General features: G+C 43.9%; 1 protein-coding gene and 2 pseudogenes across 17 annotated transcripts in view; 1 reads left to right on the top strand and 2 right to left on the bottom strand.

The window, feature by feature from the left end:
• The window catches only part of SETD4 (SET domain containing 4), a 286,649-nt gene that overhangs the window by 111,312 nt on the left and 155,853 nt on the right, over window positions 1–19,484 (top strand). The window lies entirely within an intron of this gene.
• On the bottom strand, window positions 317–5,377 carry LOC138920921 (carbonyl reductase [NADPH] 1-like; annotated as a pseudogene).
• LOC100061592 (carbonyl reductase [NADPH] 1-like) lies at window positions 10,513–17,480 on the bottom strand (annotated as a pseudogene).

Raw genomic sequence — 19,484 nt, 5'->3', positions numbered from 1 at the left:
CAATCAAGGCACATAATATACAGGAGCCCACGGGAGCTGTGAGTTGAGCTCACCATTGTTCAACTTTCTTTTCCAAAATAAACTCCCCATGAGGCCTCTCAGCATCCGATGGCAAAAGGGCCAAGTACACGGGGGTCTCTGCTCCTTCTTCTGGGGAATTTGTGGCTTTGGGTCCCCCCATGTCAGTTCTCACCCACCCTGGGCAGCAGGCATTCAGGAGGATCTTGTCCCCTCTCCTCTGCTCACTCAGCTTCCTGGCGTGGATTCTGGACAGGACCGTGATGCTGATTTTCATCACTCCGTATGTGGTATTAGGCTAGCCCTCCTTCTGGTGCACTCTATTCTTTGTATCTTCCACAAACTTGATCAGGAGCCCCACCAGCTCCTCTTCTCTGATGGTCTCACTTCTAAACTTCTCCTGCAGTTTTGGGCTGCAGTTGTGACAGGCACTGAGACTCACAGTGCTAGACACATGCACCACTCTGCCTAAAATCCAACAGAAATCGTTATGTAGAAAAGGATGCACAAGAATGATGAATACCAACTTCGCTAGGATTTTGGACCAGAAAACTTCCATTTGAGAGACAATTACCAGTTTGCCATGAGCATTAATTAAGACTTCCTCTACGAGTGAAGAACTTGATACAATCTTGAGCTTGTTTTACCCATAATGTCTCAAATGATGTCAGAGAAATGTTCTAATGGAGAGGGTAGCACCTAGAAGTTCCATGAGAAAATGAAAATGGTTTATATAGGAACATGCCAGGGGGAATGTAAGGAGGTATTCATTCATATCAATTGTAAGGGAATGAAAGGAGGTATTCATTCATATCATCAGGTGGCCTTTGGGACCACCGGAGGATGTTATGGTCTCTCGGGCAAGGCTCTATGATCAGGTCTCCTTTGAGCAACAAAGAGCTGAAAGGTTGATGGATGGCAGATCCTAGGTGAATGGACAGCATCTGCTTTGAAAGGCCTACACACTGATCGAAGAAGGGAACAACAAATCAGCTCAGGGGTCTGAACTGCATGGGGTTTTCTCTCTGTTTGGGTTCTTATCAACTCAGAGCAGTGACTAATGTCTGACAATATGACGGACAGGGGCCGTGGGAAACTGAACAACAGAAGGGATGTGCATACAGGGCAGAGCCCTATGGAAGTCCCTACGGGAATTTAGAGGGAAGTTAAAGTAGGACATGTCAGTCAATGCCCATCACAAGAAACACTTCCAGGACTGGAAGGCTAGTGGAACCAGCAAGTGGGCATCCTGGTAGGCTTCTTTGCTGTGGCCATCTTGGTGCGGGAAATAGGTGGAAATGGGGAGCTGCAGCAATGCAGCAATGGGAAAATGGTCGACGTGACTCTTACACCCTGTGAAGCACATATTGCCAAGGACTGTTCAGCCTGGCAGCAAGAGAGACAAAGACTGCAGGTGGTCATGAGGAAGATTCTCCAAGGGCAAGGCCCTGTACATAGCTGGCACGTTGAGTTAGGTAGTACTCCCGGGAGGCTACAAGTGGGTCCTCACAAAAGGAGACACCATCTCCGGGCCAGGCTTTACATATCCAGAAGTACATGCAAACGTTCAAGCTACATAGCAGGACTGGAACAGAAGATACTGCGCCATTTGGGCTGGCAAATTACACTTCTGCAGACCAAGCACACAGTTTCGTCCTTGGAGTAGTAGGTTTGATAGAGAATTGGAATGGGCAGTTGAAGCATTGGTTGTCTCAAACATGAATTGAGAAAGGTATGAAGAGCTGGCTTACACACAGTCGTGAGCATGTACTCACACTCAACATGAGGGGGCCAAGGGAGATGCCCCACAGGATAGATTCTTTCCTTTCGCTGCAGGATGTGGGGAGGAAGGGCTGGGGGAGGATGCTGGGGGAACTATATGATTCTTACTCACATCACCTCCACTTTCTTTTTCCTACCTGATACAGTAGTCCTGATACTAGCGCTACAACTGCGGAAATGGGAAGCAGGAATAATTCCTAAGCAAGAACCTCTAACTATAGCTTTGAACCTTCATGCCAGAAGTCGTAAGGGTCTGATGGAGTGGAATGTGCCTTCACGCCATCTGGCAAAATTGGAGTGACAGCAAATGCAGCTGTATTGCCTAGTGGCCAAGACAGCCCACGAGGTCTGGACCTATGCAACCCAACCCTACCTGATATGAATGGGAGTGGACCGAAGGGAAGGCACTTGTTAGACTAGCTGCCTTCGCTGCAGGCGATGAAGATCAGCACAGTGGCTGAACTTGACAGCCCTTTGAAAGGTGAAAAAGTTTGCATAAAAGTCAATGACAAGGAGGAAAAGGAAGAACGGTAGTCTAGGCTAAAGGAATGAATAAGCGGGTTATGCAACAAGAGAAATCCCATATTACCTTGGTGTCTCGAGAGACTCAGAGCAAGAGATGGTATTGTCTCTTAGCTCCATCATACCAGATGCCGGAAAATGTGAAGCCACATGTTACTAAGACCACTCCTGCTTTCAGGACCTGACCAGGTTGACGGGAAGCCAGGGAACCTGAGTGGCCTCGCTCTAGGAGATGGGGTCATATGATATGATGATGACCTGAACCAATGGTTAATGACTGAGTGAAACTCTAGCAATGTGCCAGCATGTCTTGATTCTTATCTTTCCGGTTCCACGTACCACCATACTGTGATAAGCTGTAACACTGGCCTTGTTAATATTCAATTATAAATGTAATGAAGAACTGAATTTAGCTAAGCACCAGCTATATTTAGCCATGAGTTACATTAAGTGAGGAGCCCATTAGACTGAGGTGGCTCTAAAGCAAACCAAATCTAAGCCTGTAAATGCCTCGAGGATACAAAAATGAAACCTAAGGACCACCCATCAGAAACAGCCACACGGGTTTGAAGCTATAGCCAATCAGTAATCTCCTTACCTTGCTCCAGCCCTTTTTCTAAAAAGTCCAGGGGTACTCCTAAGCAATTCAGATTTGTTGCTTTTCGATTCAAATAGATTTTTTCTCAAATAAATTCTTAAATTTCTAATATGCCTCTGTTTAGCTCTTAACAATACTGAATGTTTCTAAACAAGTACTATGCTAAATAAGGTATAAATATCAGTTGATCAAGGAGGAATCAAATTAGTACAAATACATGAATGTGTATCTAGTGGTTTTACGGGATGGATTATCTTTCCCTTTAAATGTATTCCTACCCCACACTGGCTCCTCCAAATTTCAGCATATTTCTGATACGATTGCTGTATGTGTTATATAAAGTCTCTACTAAATGTAGATGCTCAACGATCCTTTGCTGTAAGAGAGCCTTGGCAAAGGACTAGGGCGTGGCCTGTGAAAGTAGAGGATTAAGCTGGGCCAAGGAAAGGTTTGGCCCTTTAGCCAAGGCTGCTGGAAGGTCAACTTGGTTTAATCTTCCTGATAAGAATGTCCTTGTTTACTTGGGGGGCGTCTAGGATCAGACTACAGAATGGATGCTAACAAGGTGATTATGATGCTACTTTGGGCTACCTGCTATCAGCTGGACCTCTGGAGGGGCTGGGGAGTAAGGTCAGCCAAGAGAGTGGTGGGCCAGGTCTATGTGACCAATCCCAATAAAAATACCAGACACTAGACAGGATAAGCTTCTCCGGTTGGCAACGCTCCATGTGTATTGTCACATATCTCTGCTGGGGGAAATACATGCTGTCTGCAGGACTCCCCCGGGAGAGGAGAACTCAAGCTCCATGCCTGGTCTTTCCTGGACCGAGGGCTAAGAGACTTTTCCCATTGCTGACTTGAATCTGTCTCCATTTTCGATAAGACACTATAATTTTGAGTATAATGGCTCTACTGAGTTCTGAGTCCTTCTAGTGAATTTCTGAACCTGATGGTGGTCGTGGGGACCTGCTGAAGTTGTAAAGACCAAACGATATTTATCTCACATATGTACAGTGGGTTTAGCATCTAAAATCAATAAATATAATACACTATATCAGATGCAGGAAAAGATATGGGGGTGGGTAACAAATTGAGGGTTGCGAAGGCTTCCTTAGCCTGAATAGGATCACTCAGAGAGGGAGAGGGAGGAGGAAGGAGCAGTGATGGAATCCTCAGGGAACTCCAACGTGTGAGGGGCACAGAGCAGGTAAAGGGCTTCTCTGAGGAGACTTTTGAACAAAGACCTGAGGATGAGAAAGAGTCAGCTGTGCAATGACCAGTGAGACAGACAGCACTGATGACCACTGGACAAGTGTGTGCAGAGCCTGAAGCATAAGGGCACCTGGCCCAGTGGAGACACAACAAGGAGTCAGTGTAGCAGAGCAGAGAGAGGTAGCAGGGGCTTGTAGATGAGAGCAGAGGCAGGCAGGGCAGATCATGCCAGAACCAGCATGGCTTGGGCTCCTCATCGGACTCACCATGGGGTTTTATGAGAGGCAGTAGCTCCGTGCAGACATCTCGGGTACCAAAAAAGTTTGTTTTCCTTGTCACTTCTGCTTGAACATGAAACGGTGTGGGGTCAGGAACTTTCAGGGAAGAAGGAAGGTAGAGTTAATACATGGCAGCCATGTGGTAAAATTCCATGGATTCATGTTTTTAAAAGCGTGCAAAAGAAATTGGGTGAATTTTGTGTAAAATGGGCAGCAGGTTAACGTAATTTACCACTGGCAATTTCCAAGTTTGGCAATGTTCTAAGAGGGTCCACACATGGAATCTCTGTGTACAAGTTTGTGCAATTTTCTTATTTACAAAAATGCCTTAAAAATTCACCCAACCGCCCTAAAATCCAATCAGAGCAAATCTGCGGGACAACCTAGAAAAGATCCCCAGGCGTCCCAGCCAAGGAAATGGAAAGGTCCCTCTGGCTGGAAAGCAGTCCAGTTCCAGGTGCACTCTGCTGTAGCCGCACCCCTGTCCTCTCCCCTCCTCCATCCCCAGGCAGCCATCCCAGACCCCAAAGGCAGGGGAGCCCCACCGCAGGGATGCTCCGACAGATCCGGTCACCCTGGCAGAAGGCTTCCCCTGCGAGCACGGGCTCCTTGCTATTGAAGGAGATGCCCGCGTTGTTGACCAGCACGTCGAGGCCCCGTACTCCTCTTTCAGGAAGTCGGGAGGGCGCGGATGCTCTGCAGGTCGTCGATGTCCAGCTGGTGGAAGCGCGGGCTCAGGCCCTGGGCCTGCAGCTGCTGCACGGCCGCCTGGCCCCGCGCCGTGTCCCGCGCCGTGAGCACCACGTCCCCCGAGAACTGCCGGCAAAGGTCGAACGCGATGGCGAAGCCGATGCCCTTGTTGGCCCCAGGTCACCAGCGCCACGCAGCTGCGGGACAACGCGGCTGCGTGGAGGCCTGCGGGGCGCTGGCGGGAGAGCGGTTGGGACTGCCAAGTACAAATGGCCATGGACTTTGCAGCCTTTTCTCACACTAGAAAAGCTCATCAGGATGCATCTTGTTATCCCCATTTTAATGGGAGGAAGTGCATCCCCAGAAAGTTCATAAACTAGTTCAGTGGTGGGAAATGAATTTTCTTCCTTACTATTTCCTTGTACCAACAGAGGACTAGCCGACTATAGGGTCGAGTTTCACTTCTGAGCTGCCTCTTAAGGTAGTCACTTCCCACAAGTGGCCATTAGATGTAAATTTAATGAAAATAATACAATTTGAAATTCAGTTCTTTAGCTGCACTAGCCACATTTCCAGTGCTCAACAGTCACACGTGCTGGTGGGCACTGTATTGTACAGACACCTCCACGATGTTCCCTTCACAGCACAAAGTTCTGGTGAACAGGGGTGCTTTAGATAGATGCCAATTATGGTGCCATTGCAAGGTAGGTTTCCAATGAGTTGCAACACACAAAACTAATAATCAGGGAAAGAGCTTTGCTTTTTTATTCTCTTAAATATTTTTTGAGATAATTGCAGATTCACATGCAGTAGTAAGAAGTAAGATAGAGATTCCTTGCACTTGACCCAGTTTTCCTCAGTGGTAACATTTTGCAAAACTCCAGTACAATATCACACTCAGAATACTGACATCAAAACAATCCACCAATCATGTCCAGATTTCCTCATTTCACTTGTACCTATTTGTATGTGTGTATTCGGATCCATACAATTTTATCACAAGTGTAGGTTTGTGTATCCACCACTACAGTCAAGATATACAACATTTCCATCAGCACAAGGATCCCTCCTGTTGGTCCTTTATAACCAAACATACCTCTCTCTTGCCCCCACCCTCCCCTCCCTCAGCCCTGTCCACCAGTAATCTGTTCTCCATTTCTAAAATTGTCTTGTTTCAAAAATGCTCCCTAGATGGAGTCATCAGTTATAACCTTTTGGGATTTTTTTTTTCACTCGGGATGGTGAAGAGCTTTGTTTTGGATTTTCTCCCTTATCCGTGTATATCCTGGTTCTGTCATTTTCTGGCCTCTCTCCACACCCCTAGCCTCATTCACTTTCTTCTATAGTGGGCATGAGCCAGTGTTGGAAGGAAGTGGGATGGACTAAATCCACTAAGAGGGTCAGTCAGCGATAGCACATGGCATGCAGGGAAGTCTGGTCATGGTGAGGGGCCTGAAATTTCAAAACCAATTCTCGGAGGGCAATGAATCATGATTTTCAGCCTGATTTCTTTATCCTTGTAGTACTGGTACCAACACAAGAAGTGACAAGTCAGTGGGGCAGGATGCTCCAGAAAATACAATCCATGAACATCATACAGTCTGAGAATGTAGTGTATGATAAAAGCGGCATTAACAATTAACAGGGGAAGCAAAGAATTATTCCAGAAAATGGTAGTGGGGGAAAAGGAGCAATGATTGCAAAGGGAAAAAGAGATCCTCACCCTACACGGTACACCCATTAATTTCTAACGAGAGAGAAAAAGTATTTTCCCACTTTTTAAATTTATGGGCTTATAAGTGAAACCATAAAACAAGTATAAGAAAAGATAAGTAAAATTCACATTTTTTCAGTATGGGAAAAGGGCTTTGTCAGCATAAGAACAGGGGAAGAATAATAAAGGAAAGGAGTGAGAGATTGGACTATGGGAAATTCTTAGAAAGTTTGTTTTTGGGGAAGTGTGCTAATTTAAAGCCAGTGAATTAAGATCTTGAATCAAGGTTTTGTATATTTTTTCTCTGTCAAATTTGGGTCTTGATCCTGGTGGTGTGTTTTTGAGCCTCCCACCCTTCCTCGCACACAGCACCTTGTCTGGGTTTGAAACCAGCCCAACACAAGGTTGACATAAAGGAAGCCATGTTGTAGAAAAGAGACCATGTTGTAGCTTTGAGTGACCTCTGACTAACTAACCTAGCTGGATTTGCACCCTCCAGGAGATCCACCTGTTCTGTAGATTTTATGACCCCTGCTTGTGCATATACCTCCCAGCTGCGATAAGATGCTAACTTGGTTCTTTTGGGTTCCTCAGGAATGTGATGACCACCAAACAGAAAGTCTATAATGATAGCCATCATCAATGAAACCTGAAAGATCTGGTGTGGCAACTGCCAGTCTGTAACACCAGAGGGTCAACATTCCTAACCCTCCCCCCAATAACCCACTGGCCTATATAACTGCTTCAAGATTCTGTACCCTGCTTAAGATGGTTCTTTTGGACATTAATCGGCTGTCTTCCCTCTTGCTAGCAAGCTGTAATAAAATGCCCTTTCTCTGCTATCACCTTGCCTCTCGAATGTTGGCTTTTGTCTCACGGTGAGCAGAGTGTGCCCTTTGTGCAGGAACCAGTTCTGAGCAATGTGAGAAGAAAAACAAAAGAGTAAAGGTAGAGGCTCCGGATCTCTGTTAGGACTCTAATGGCTAACGTGGAAGGTATTCCTTGGTTGTGAGAGTCAAGTCTGAGATCATCCTGGCTGCTATATGGAGAAAGAATTTTATCACATCTATTAACTTGAGGAATAAACACACGTACTACCCACTGCTTCAAAGCAGTTATTTTATTTGTCCTGAAGTACACAGTTCAATGATGTCTATTAACATAAAATATGTTGGAAAACAGTATCAAATTCTGAGTAAATTCTAAGTTACGAAGCTCTCAGGGTCTTCCCCTGCCCATGATTATTTACCCTTATGGAATTCCACTTGACCCTGCCTCTTATTCTTGTACTTTCTGCTTGTTTATGATGTTTGATAAGCCTTGCCTATGGATAGAGCATGGAGTTTGAGTCTTGGAATCTAGTTGTTGCTGAGATGCTGAGTAAATATGTAACTCCTGGCAATTGACTTAATTCTATCAAAGATAAACAATGTAAGGGCAGATTTTAGTAAGTAATACACTATTGCAATAGGGCCCTGGGTGCAGTACAACCAGAACTCAACTTGGATTTGTACAGAGATTTGACTGGGCATTTTTAAAGAAAGAATGAGGGAGTAGGGAGGGAGAACTGACGGGCATGAGTATAGTCAGGGAAGTGAAACATTGCAATGGGTTGGTCAGCGTAAATGTCAGTAGGCCACAGTGTGTGCTACACGGAGACTGGGAGACAGAGGCTCTGTCCTTTCTCATGATTACATTTCAAAAGAATGGCTTTCAAGACCTTAAGAAAGAGATTCCTGAGTTGTAAGAGATACATTTATATCTCGAATGGACAGAAGAAGGATTCACAAGTTGTAAGAAATGCTCTAAGAAAGGGTGGTAAAGAGCCTATGGTGAGATGTGGGCTAGAACAAACAGGAAATCCTTTGGCAGCCTTGAGCACGTTAAAGGGGCTTGGGTCATCCTAGGATGGGGCCTCAAGCTGTTAGAAACTATGCCAGTGTTTCAGTCTTTTCATGTGGGGGCAAGAGAGTGAGTGAAATCATTTGTGCTGAGTTTGTAGATTTGATAGGCCGTGCTGGGGCCTAGTTGAGAAGAAGGTTCAGAAGAGCCTGACAGAGTTTGGGCAAGGAGAGAGTCTGTCAATTTCTACCTTTTTTTTTTTAGGAAGATTACCCCTGAGCTAACATCTGCTGCCAATCCTCCTCTTTTTGCTGAGGAATACTGGCCCTGAGCTAACATCCGTGCCCATCTTCCTCCACTTTATACGTGGGACACCTTCCACAGCCTGGCTTGCCAAGTGGTGCCATGTCTGCACCCGGGATCCGAACTGGCGAACCCCGGGCCGCCAAAGCAGAATATGCGAACTTAACCGCTGCACCGCTGGGCTGGCTCCTCAATTCCCATCTTGAAAATGGGAGTATACATTACCTTCCTGCCTCATAAAAGCAAAATACCTGTTTCATCTGCCCCCTTTCTTCCTGTCTTGAAGGCTTTTGTGTGACAATGTCATGCCCAGAGCTCTAGCAACTCTCTTGAGACCCAGGGGAAAGAAACTAAAAGGGGAAGAGCCAACTCCCAAAGGAAGGTATCATGGAAAATTAGAAAGAGCCTTGATCCTTGATGACATCACGGAATCATAGGTCCAAATCTGGAACCATGTATTTCCAGCCTCATCTTTTATTTTCAATAAACTTTTAATTTCAGAATAGATACTGAAAAGGTGCAAATGTAGTACAGAGAATTCCTGTATACCCCTCATCAAATGTCCCCTTGTATTAACATCTCACTATGATGGTACCTTTCTCACAAATAGGAAACCTACATTGGAACGGCAGTATTAACTAACTTCCATGCTTTAACTGGATTTCACTAGTTTTCCCCCTGATATCCTGTTTTTAATCCAGGATTCCCTCCAGAATACCACATCACATTGAACTGTCAGGTCTCTTTAGTTTCCTCTGCTTTATGCCAAAAAGTCTACTAGGCTTTCATAATATTTGACAGATTTTAAGAGTACTGGTCAGGTATTTTTGGATTTGTCTGATGTTTTTCTCAGGCAAGAACTGGGGAGGAATATCACAGATGTTTCCAGATGTTTGTCTTGAAATATTTCAAACAGAAAAGTTGATAGAATAGTATAGTAAACATCCTTATATCCACCAAGCTAGCTTGAACATGGATGAATATTTTACTATATTATTGTATTCATCTTCCGTATGTATTTTGCAGAACCACGTTCATGTTGCAGACCTCAGGACACTTCCTCCCTCCATAAATAACACATTCTCATTGAAGAGATTTGACAGTAATTCTCTCATGTCCACTGACATCCAATCCATATTCAATTTCCCCAACTCTCTCAGATTCTCTTATGGATGGATCTTAAGTGCCTCCTCACAGTTCATACTTTGCAACTGTGTTTTTCCAATGAATTTGGTGTTAAAGAGACCACACCAGATGTATTCCCGTCATATTTTTGTCCATATCATACTAGAGGCTGATAAACCAAAGCCCACAGGCCAAATGACACCACATTCATTGTTTATGTATTCTCTATGGCTCCTTTCATGCTACCTCAGCAGATCTGAGTATTTCCCACAGAGACCGTGTGGCCTGCAAAGCTGAAAATATGTGCTTACTGGCTGTTTCTATAATGTTTGTTGACCTGTGGGTTATACTGTCCTTCCGTGACCTAAATTTTAGGTGTATTACATTTCTGAGGTGGTTGGCATGGAAAGATTCTGCATAAATGGACATTTATTTAAAAAACCCCTTTATTCATCTACTGATTTTCATTCATTGTCATTGAGTCCACTTTTTCTCCCCCTATATCACAGAAGAAACCGGAAAGAACTTCCCAGAATTGAGAATCAAGCCAAGTCAAATTTAATACTCCATGGGGATATTTTGATTCTTCTTATTTTTGAAAATTGTGGATAGGGATATTTTTGACAGTGTAAGTATCCTTTGGTCAAATCAGGATGAGTAACTTGATAAGAGCCATAGAGGGAACAGTGAAAAGAGTCCCCACTATTCATTTTTCTTCTCCATAACAATCTCTCTCTGAGGTCCCTGGGCATACAAGGGCAAAAGGGCCAAGTACACAGGGGTCTCCACTCCTTCTTCTGGACATTTTATGGCTTTGGGTCCCCCCATGTCAGTTCTCACCCATCCTGGGTGGCAGGCATTCAGGAGGATTTTGTCCCCTCTCCTGTGCTCACTCAGTCTCCAGGCCTGGATTCTGGACAAGACGGTGATAAGCATCTTAGATGCTGCATATGCCATGGCCTTGATATCAGGCCAGCCTTCCTTTATGTGCACTCCATTCCTCGTATCTTCCACGAACTTGTTCATGAACCCACCAGCTCCTCCTCCAGGATGGTCTCGCTTGTAATCTTCTGCTGCAGTTTTGGGCTGCAGGTTCCAGAGCTGTGAAGCTCATTATGCTAGACACATTCACCACTCTGCCTAAAATGCAACACAGATTGTTACCTAGCAAGGCATGCACAAGAATGGTGAATACCAAAATTGCTGAGATTTTGTCAACTTGGGAGACAATTACCACTGTGCCATGAGCATTAATTAAGACTGCCTCTATGAGTGAATTCATGATATACTGTTGAAGGTTATTTTACCCACAAGGTCAGGAATGATGTCAGAGAAATGCTCGAATGGGGAGAAGAGTGCCCATGAGTTCCATAAGAATATGAAAATGGTTTGTACAGGAACATGCTAAGGGGGAGGTAGGTTGGGGCTCATTAGTATCAAAGGCTCCCTTTGGGACCACTTGAGGATGTTATGGTTACTAGGGAAGTGTTCTGTGATTAGGTCTTTCTGGACCAACAAAGAGCTGACTGATGGATGGCAGATCCTAGGTGAATGGACAGCATCTGCTTTGAAAGGCTGCCACTCTGATTGAGGAAGGGGACAACAAATGAGCTCAGGGAGCTGAACTGCATGCTGTTTTCTCTGTTTGGGTTTTTATCAACTGTTTTGCAGTGACTAATGGGCTGGCAATATGCCGATGGTGAGGAACAGTGGAAACTGGACTATTAAAGGGATGCTATCAAAAGAAATGAAATACCTCCTACAACATGCATAAACCTTGAAAGCGTTATCCTAAATTAAGGACACCAGTCACAAAAGACCACATATTATATGATTCTATACATATGAGATGCCCAGAAAAAGAAAATCTGGAGACAGAAAGTAGATTAGTGATTGCTCTGGGACAGGAGGAGTCGGGGAACAGAGGGGTGAGAGGATTCTTCTTGTGAAGCTGGATCTGTTCTAATGTTGAATGAGCTGAGGGGTCCACAACTCTGCATGCGTATTAAAAATCACCACATTCTATATTTTAAATAGGTGAAGTGTATGGTATGTGAGTTATATCTCAATAAAGTTGTAAAACGTCTAAAGCAATGACACACTTCCCATTAAGGTTTTTTGGAAATTATAGTTAGTAGTCACAGATATGAATTTATATTAACATGTATGAAGAAAGACTTCACTATTTTGACATCTCAGTGAATCTTTTAAATGGTATAAAATTCATGAGACCATACTTCCAATAAGAGATTCGAGTAAATTAGGAAACTCTCCCTGTTTTAATGTAAATATTGGGAAACCGTCATCTTTGGTTAACTTGACCTCAATTCTACTGAAGGGATGGCATTGCAAAAGAATTCCATAAAAAAATAATTCATGACACTATGACTCTTACTAAATGATCTTTGAGATAAATACAATGAATTATAGAAACCTTGTGAAAATCTTCCAACACTCTTCTGGAGTGAACACATTTTAGAAATGGGTCAATTATTCCAGTTCTTCCTTTCATCTGGAACATATGAAGTATAAGAATAAACTGATCCTCTTTGTGAAATGGTCTACTAAGCACAGTCAAAGATCCTAATGAATTTAATTAATTCTCAAAATTATTATCGGCCTCTCTCATAATAAAAATAATACATGTCTCTTGAATCAAAGTTGCAACACACAGAAGGATATAAGAAAACAAAAGACAGGGGAGAGGAAGCCAGAGTGGGCAAGTGGTATATCAGGAGGGCAGCTACAATTACTCATAAGGCTTGGAATCATATTCTAGAAACTTTAGTCTAGGCAGTAGATGGAGAATCTGTACTAACTTTCTGTTGGCTGTTTATGCAATGTAATGAAATGATGACTATTTTTCTGTTCTATTATCTAGCACAGGAAGTCTAGAATCAGCTGGGAAAATACTTACCTGTGCATAGTAGGGAAGCCTGACTGGGGAGTCCAAGGTCTTTGTAGGTAAATGCCTGGATGTGGGTGCTGCATCCCAGTCCAACTTGCCCACACCAGTCCCTCGCACTGACCAGTCCCCAAGAAGTGGCAGCTGCCTGGGTGTCTCCCCTCACTGCTGGGTGAGAGTGTAGACACCACTGGTCTGAGAACTCAGGACAGGAAGGACACAGGCTGGAACCGGGAAGCATTTGTTGGAGGTTACACAGCAAAGACTGTGATCCAAGTGTTTCATCTCCAGAGTGTACTCATGGCTTTCAGAATGCAGTTCAGGGACACTGCACTGGGATGCACACAGCTAATCCTCTAAGAGGTGTTACGGGCCATCCAGACTTTCTTATGCTAAGGGTGTGTGTGTGTGTGTGTGTGTGAGAAACAGTGTCTCTTTACCCACTCCACATTGATGAGAAAGTTTGTCACCCATCTGAGGAAGGACTCTTTCACTGGTGGGGCTGGGGTGTGGGTTAGGTTTACAATTTATACAGGTCAATAGTCTGTATCTGACCAGAGATGTATCTCATGATGCCATGTTTTCCTCCAAAAGTGTAAATCAGTGGAAACACATAGACCATGTCCCCAGGGCTTAACACACAGTAGCTGCTCAAGAACTCTGTGTGATGACTGTCCCCTAATGGCTCTGCCCCAGTCACTCTTCTTCACTCTCCAAACTCTCACCATCCAAGACCAGGGCCAAAGTGATCTAGACAACAAGGGCTATTTTAGACATCATCTCAACTCCAGTAACAAACTTCAGAAGCATTACTAGATTCTAATTGTCTATTCAGAGGCATTAAGTGCACATCTGGCTCTCTTGACCTGGTATGACTTCACATTCATCACATAAGTATATCTTTCTAATTCCAAGGGTACTTGTTGTTAAGTCTCTGGATTGATAAGGGATTTCTATGAAACACCACAGGGTTTTAAACTGGGTCTCCTGCAGGACTTAGGGGTTCCCTGAGGTGCCCCTGGCACCCAGAGGAAAACACTGGCCCCAATCAAGCTGAGTCTTCTTTCCTCATCTGTCGCTCTGACCTGACTGTGTATGGCTTCACTTGAAGAAAGGGATTCTGGACACAAACAGTTGAGGACCATTGCGCAGTAGGAAGAACAATTAGCTTGGATGCTACATGACTTAGGTCTGTACCAAGCTGCGCATGTCACCATGAGATCCCTTATGCTTCCACGTTCTTATTGGGGACAGTATCTAAAATTTCTAGCACATTGCATCGAAAAGGTCCATCCATCCGTCCTTTCTAGAACCACAAAATGTCAACGGTGGAAGATACCTTTAGTACAATAATTTCCCCCAACTTCCTCTAGTGATTTTTCATAGTTAATGAAGTTAAAAGTGGTACCTGGTCAAATGAAAGTTCATCACACCTTCTTTAAAGGTTTACTTGGTAAGTGTAGCTTAACAAGTGTGTTTATTCCCTCTCAATACTCTTCAAGCTAATCTGTGATAAACAAGAGTGTACACATTTGAAATGTTTGCTTGATTCCTTAAACAAATCAAGACGGTTTGTCATCTCACAGAGGTGGTTCCTCCTTACTATCTTTTCAAAATAAATATATATTATAATTTAAAGAGAAAAGGCAGAATAACAGACAACCAGCATTAAAGAGAGCATTCTTCAAATTCAGGATGCTGCTTACTTTAGGGAACAGTGGGGAAATGAGATGGGAAGGGATGAAGGGATTTAAACAGCCTTGATGATGACTGATTGGTGACGCTTGCTGAGGCGTGCCTGGGGAGGGTAGATTCTTATCTTTATATGGCCAGAGTATTTCCAAATAACTCTTTTAAGAAAGGATTAAAAATAAAAGAAATCCACATATAGTCACTCAGTAATCCTTAAGGTCATAACTCTTTCCTTTTCTTCTTTCACGCCAGAAACAAAATGTACATTACCCTTTTGGATGCTTTCTGCTTCCCACAAAAATTCTGTGGAAACCATTCCAGACTGTTCTCTGTATCCTCAGATCTGAGATAAGGGGGAGGAGAGACAGTATTTATTTTTGGTTACCTTAGATAGGACTTTTCCTAGATTTCTCCCCAAAGAAAGTAGAAAAAAGTCATGATAACATGAACTTCTGTGGCTGCCTTCCCTCCAAAATAAGGGAAGGATTGTCCTGTTTCAAAAAGGAAGAAAACCTTGCTCTCATAGAGAGTATATAGTATGCATTTATATATCTTTTCACTCCAGCTTGGGTGAGGCCAGATCAGTTGTTTGAATAGAGCCTGCCTTAGTAAATCTCTGAGTGTACCCATTTCTCTTCCAGACCAAGTGCAGACACAGCAGAAATTAACACAGCCCAGTTAAGTAAGAAACATTCCCATGCAGAAGTCATTAGTTTGATTCTAAGAGGAATACATGTAGAACGTGTGGTGGTGGCACAAGGAACCCCATGGCTGCCCTCAAGTTTTGGGGCTAGTGAGGAGCTCAGCTAACTTCCAAAGAGCTGCCCTTTGAATCTCTAGTGAACTAAGTGTTAGAAGAACAAGCAGAACTTTCCAGGAGAACAAGACAGGGAAATGGGGCAGAGTTCAGAGTAAACTGTATGTGCATGTACTCAATGCCAAGCCACACCTCTTAAACTTTCTAAAATTATCTGCTTGTCTTTATTGGTGTATTTTCTGGGTAGTGGTTCCCCTCTATGCTATTACCTTTGATTAATATTACCATAGTTTACAACCAAAAACCTGATAGTTTGGATGTCAATCCGTAGAACATTGAAGGGGAGTTAAAATTTGCTGGAGTTAGGCAGGTCATATTACAGAGATCCCTATAAGCCTTGCTAAGGGCTTGGACTTTGCTCCTGAAGGATTTTCAGAGGAAGACAGGGCATCAGGAGGAGAAGGAGAGACAGGAAGATAAAAAGTGTCTGGAGCTCTAAGCCTGTTCAAGCAGGGGACCGATTTTAGGGGAGCCTGATAAATTGGGGGTAGTGAGGGCTCCACTGGCCTGAGTAAGATCACTCTGACAGAGGGAGAGGGAGGAGGGGTCAGCAATGGAGTCCTCAGGGAACTCCAACCTGTGAGTGGTGTGGGGCAAGGAAAGGGCTTCTCTGAAGAGACTTTCGAAAAAAGACCTGAAAGATAAGAGTCAACTGTGCAAAGACCCACTGGACTAAGAGCACCAATGACCACTGGACAAGTGTGTACAGAGCCTGAGGCAGAAAGCACGTGGCCCAGTGGAGACACAACAAGGAGGCCAGTGTGGCTGAGCAGGAAGAGCTGGTATTAGCCTGTAGATGAGATCAGGAGCAGGCAGGGCAGATCATGCCAGAAACAGTAGAGCTGGGGCTCCTCATCAGACTCACCTTGGGGTTTTATGAGACACAGTAGCTCCGTGCAGACATCTTGGGTATGCAACAAGTTTGCTTCCACTGTCACTTCTCCTTGAATATGAATCAGTGTGGAATCAGGAGCTTTTAGGGGAGAAAGAGAACAAAGTTCAGAAACTAATAGTACTCATGGTAAAAATACAAGAATGATGGAAAAAATTTTTTTACGTACAATTTCTGGTAAAGTGCAAGTAATGGCTTGGTTAAGTTAAGAATGTGTCAATACTAATGATATTTCCCTGCTTGTTAATGCTGGCTATAGTCGTAAGATGGCACCATTAAGGGAGACTAAGTGAAGGACGCAGAATGGGATCTGTCTGTACCATTCTTAAAATTTCTTGTTGTTTTTCAAAATAAGTTAAGTCGCCAAACTGCTCTGAAGTGCAATCCAAGAGAAACTGCGAAAACCTGGAGGAGATCCCTAAGGGTCTGTGTCATGGAAATGCAAAGTCTCTCTGCTGGAAAGTCTTGCAAGTCTCAGAGGTCTCTGCTCTCTCTGTAGCCTCCAGTCTGACCTCTTTCCCGAGGCAGTTTGTTCTAGATCCCCTGGGAGCGAAGGTCCCCACAGCAGCATTTCAGACCCCTACTCACTTTGGCTGGCCACCCTCACAGAGGCTGCCTCCCCTCCAAGCTCACATCCACCTACTCAGGTAGGCGATGGCTGCGTTGTTGACCAGCAGGTCAAGGCCACAAGACCCCTTATGCAAGAAGGTGCGCAGTGTCCAGATGCTCTGTAGGTTGTCACTGCCCAATTGATGCAAATGAGGGCTCAGGCCCTGGGCCTGCAGCTTCTGCACAGCTGCCCAGCCCTGCATAGTGTCCCTCGCCATGAGCACCACATCCCCTGAGAACTGCTGCTAAGATCGTGCAGGATAGTGAAGCCAATGCCCTCATTGGCACTGGTCCCCAGCAGCAAACACCCACAGGACATGGTTGGGTAGGGGGTATGTGGGGCACTTGTGTGGAGAGCAGACAGGAGCCACAGGGGCACTGGGGAGGCCTGACCACAGTCAGAGTTTGCACCGAAGTGAGTTCTGGGATCAAGTGCTGTCGTTTCCTGAGAAACCAGCCGCACCTCCATCCATGCCTCCTAGGAGAGGCCAAAAGTTCAAGGTTCCCTACTACCCCCACTCCTGGGCCCACCCCTTCTCCAAGCTGCACCCTGGGGCAAACTAGGACACAACCCTCTTTTTTTCCCTTAACTTTTTATTGAGATTATGATAGTTTACAACCTTGTGAAATTTCAGTTGTACATTATTATTTGTCAGCCATATTGTAGGTGCACCACTTCTCCCTTTGTGCCCACCCCCTACTCCCCCCCCCCCACCCCATTTCCCCTGGTAACTACTGATCTGTTCTCTTTGTCTAAATGTTTATCTTCCACATATGAGTGGAGTCATACAGAGATTGTCTTTCTCTATCTGGCTTATTTCACTTAACATAATACCCTCAAGGTCCATCCATGTTGTTGTGAATGGGACGATTTTATCCTTTTTTATGGCTGAGTCATATTCCATTGTATATATATATACCATATCTTCTTTATCCAATCATCAGTTGATGGGCACTTCCGTTGCTTCCACATCTTGGCTATTGTAAATAATGCTGCAATGAACATAGGGGTGCATGGGAGTTTTGGAATTGCTGATTTCAAGTTCTTTGGATAGGTCCCCAGTAGTGGGATTGCTGGGTCATATGGTATTTCTATTTTTAATTTTTTGAGAAATCTCCATACTGTTTTCCATAGCGGCTGCACCAGTTTGCATTCCCACCAGCAGTGTATGAGGGTTTTTTCTCCACACCCTCTCCAACATTTGTTACTTTTTGTTTTGGTTATTTTTGCCATTCTAACGGGTGTAAGGTGATATCTTAGTGTAGGTTTGATTTGCATTTCCTTGATGATCAGTGATGATGAGCATCTTTTCATGTGCCTATTGGCCATCCGTGTATCTTTTTTGGAGAAATGTCTGTTCATGACTCCTGCCCATTTTTTGATCGGGTTGTTTGATTTTTTTGTTGTTGAGCTGTGTGAGTTCTTTATATAGTATGGAGATTAACCCTTTGTCGGATGTATGACTTGCAAGTATTATTTCCCAATTGGTGGGTTGTTTTTTTGTTTCATTCCTGTTTTCCCTTGCCTTGAAGAAGCTCTTTAGTCTGATGAAGTCCCATTTGTTTATTCTTTCTATTGTTTCCCTTGTCTGAGAAGACATGGTGTCTGAAAAGATCCTTTTGATAGTGATGTCAAAGAGTATACTGCCTATATTTTCGTCTAGAAGCCTTATGGTTTCAGGTCTTATCTTTAGCTCTTTCATCCATTTTGAGTTTATTTTTGTGAATGGTGAAAAAGAATGGTCAATTTTCATTCTTTTCTATGAGGCCGTCCAGTTTTCCCGGTACCATTTGTTGAAGAGACTCTTTTCTCCATTACATGCCCTCAGCTCCTTTGTCTAAGATTAGCTGTCCATAGATTTGTGGTTTTATTTCTGGGCTTTCAATTCTGTTCCATTGATCTGTGCACCTGTTTTTGTACCAGTCCCATGCTGTTTTGATTACTGTAGCTTTGTAGTATGTTTTGAAGTCAGGGATTGTGATGCCTCCAGCTTTGTTCTTTTTTTCTCAGGATTGCTTTAGCAATTCGGGGTCTTTTGTTGCCCCATATGAATTTTAGGATTCTTTGTTCTATTTCTGTAAAGAATGTCATTGGGATTCTGATTGGGATAGTGGTGAATCTGTAGATTGCTTTAGGTAGTATGGACATTTTAACTATGTTTATTCTTCCAATCCATGTGCATGGAATGTCTTTCCATCTCTTTATGTCACCATCAGTTTCTTTCAGGAAAGTCTTGTAGTTTTCATTGTATAGATCTTTCACTTCCTTGGTTAAATCTACCCGAGGTATTTTATTCTTTTTGTTGTGATTGTGAATGGGATTGAGTTCTTGAGTTCTCTTTCTGTTAGTTCGTTGTTAGGACACAACCCTCTTTTGATCTCACTTCTGAACTAAGCGGTCATTACAGGCTGGAGAGGTGTGCTTCCACCAAAGCAAAACTGCTTGGTTTGGGGTCAGTAGGGAACTAGAAACTCACAGTAGTTT

This window comes from Equus caballus, chromosome 26 (assembly GCF_041296265.1).
Source record: "Equus caballus isolate H_3958 breed thoroughbred chromosome 26, TB-T2T, whole genome shotgun sequence".
NCBI lineage: Eukaryota > Metazoa > Chordata > Mammalia > Perissodactyla > Equidae > Equus > Equus caballus.
The sequence above is the reverse complement of the archived record's forward strand: the minus strand, read 5'-3'. Positions and strand labels throughout refer to the sequence as shown.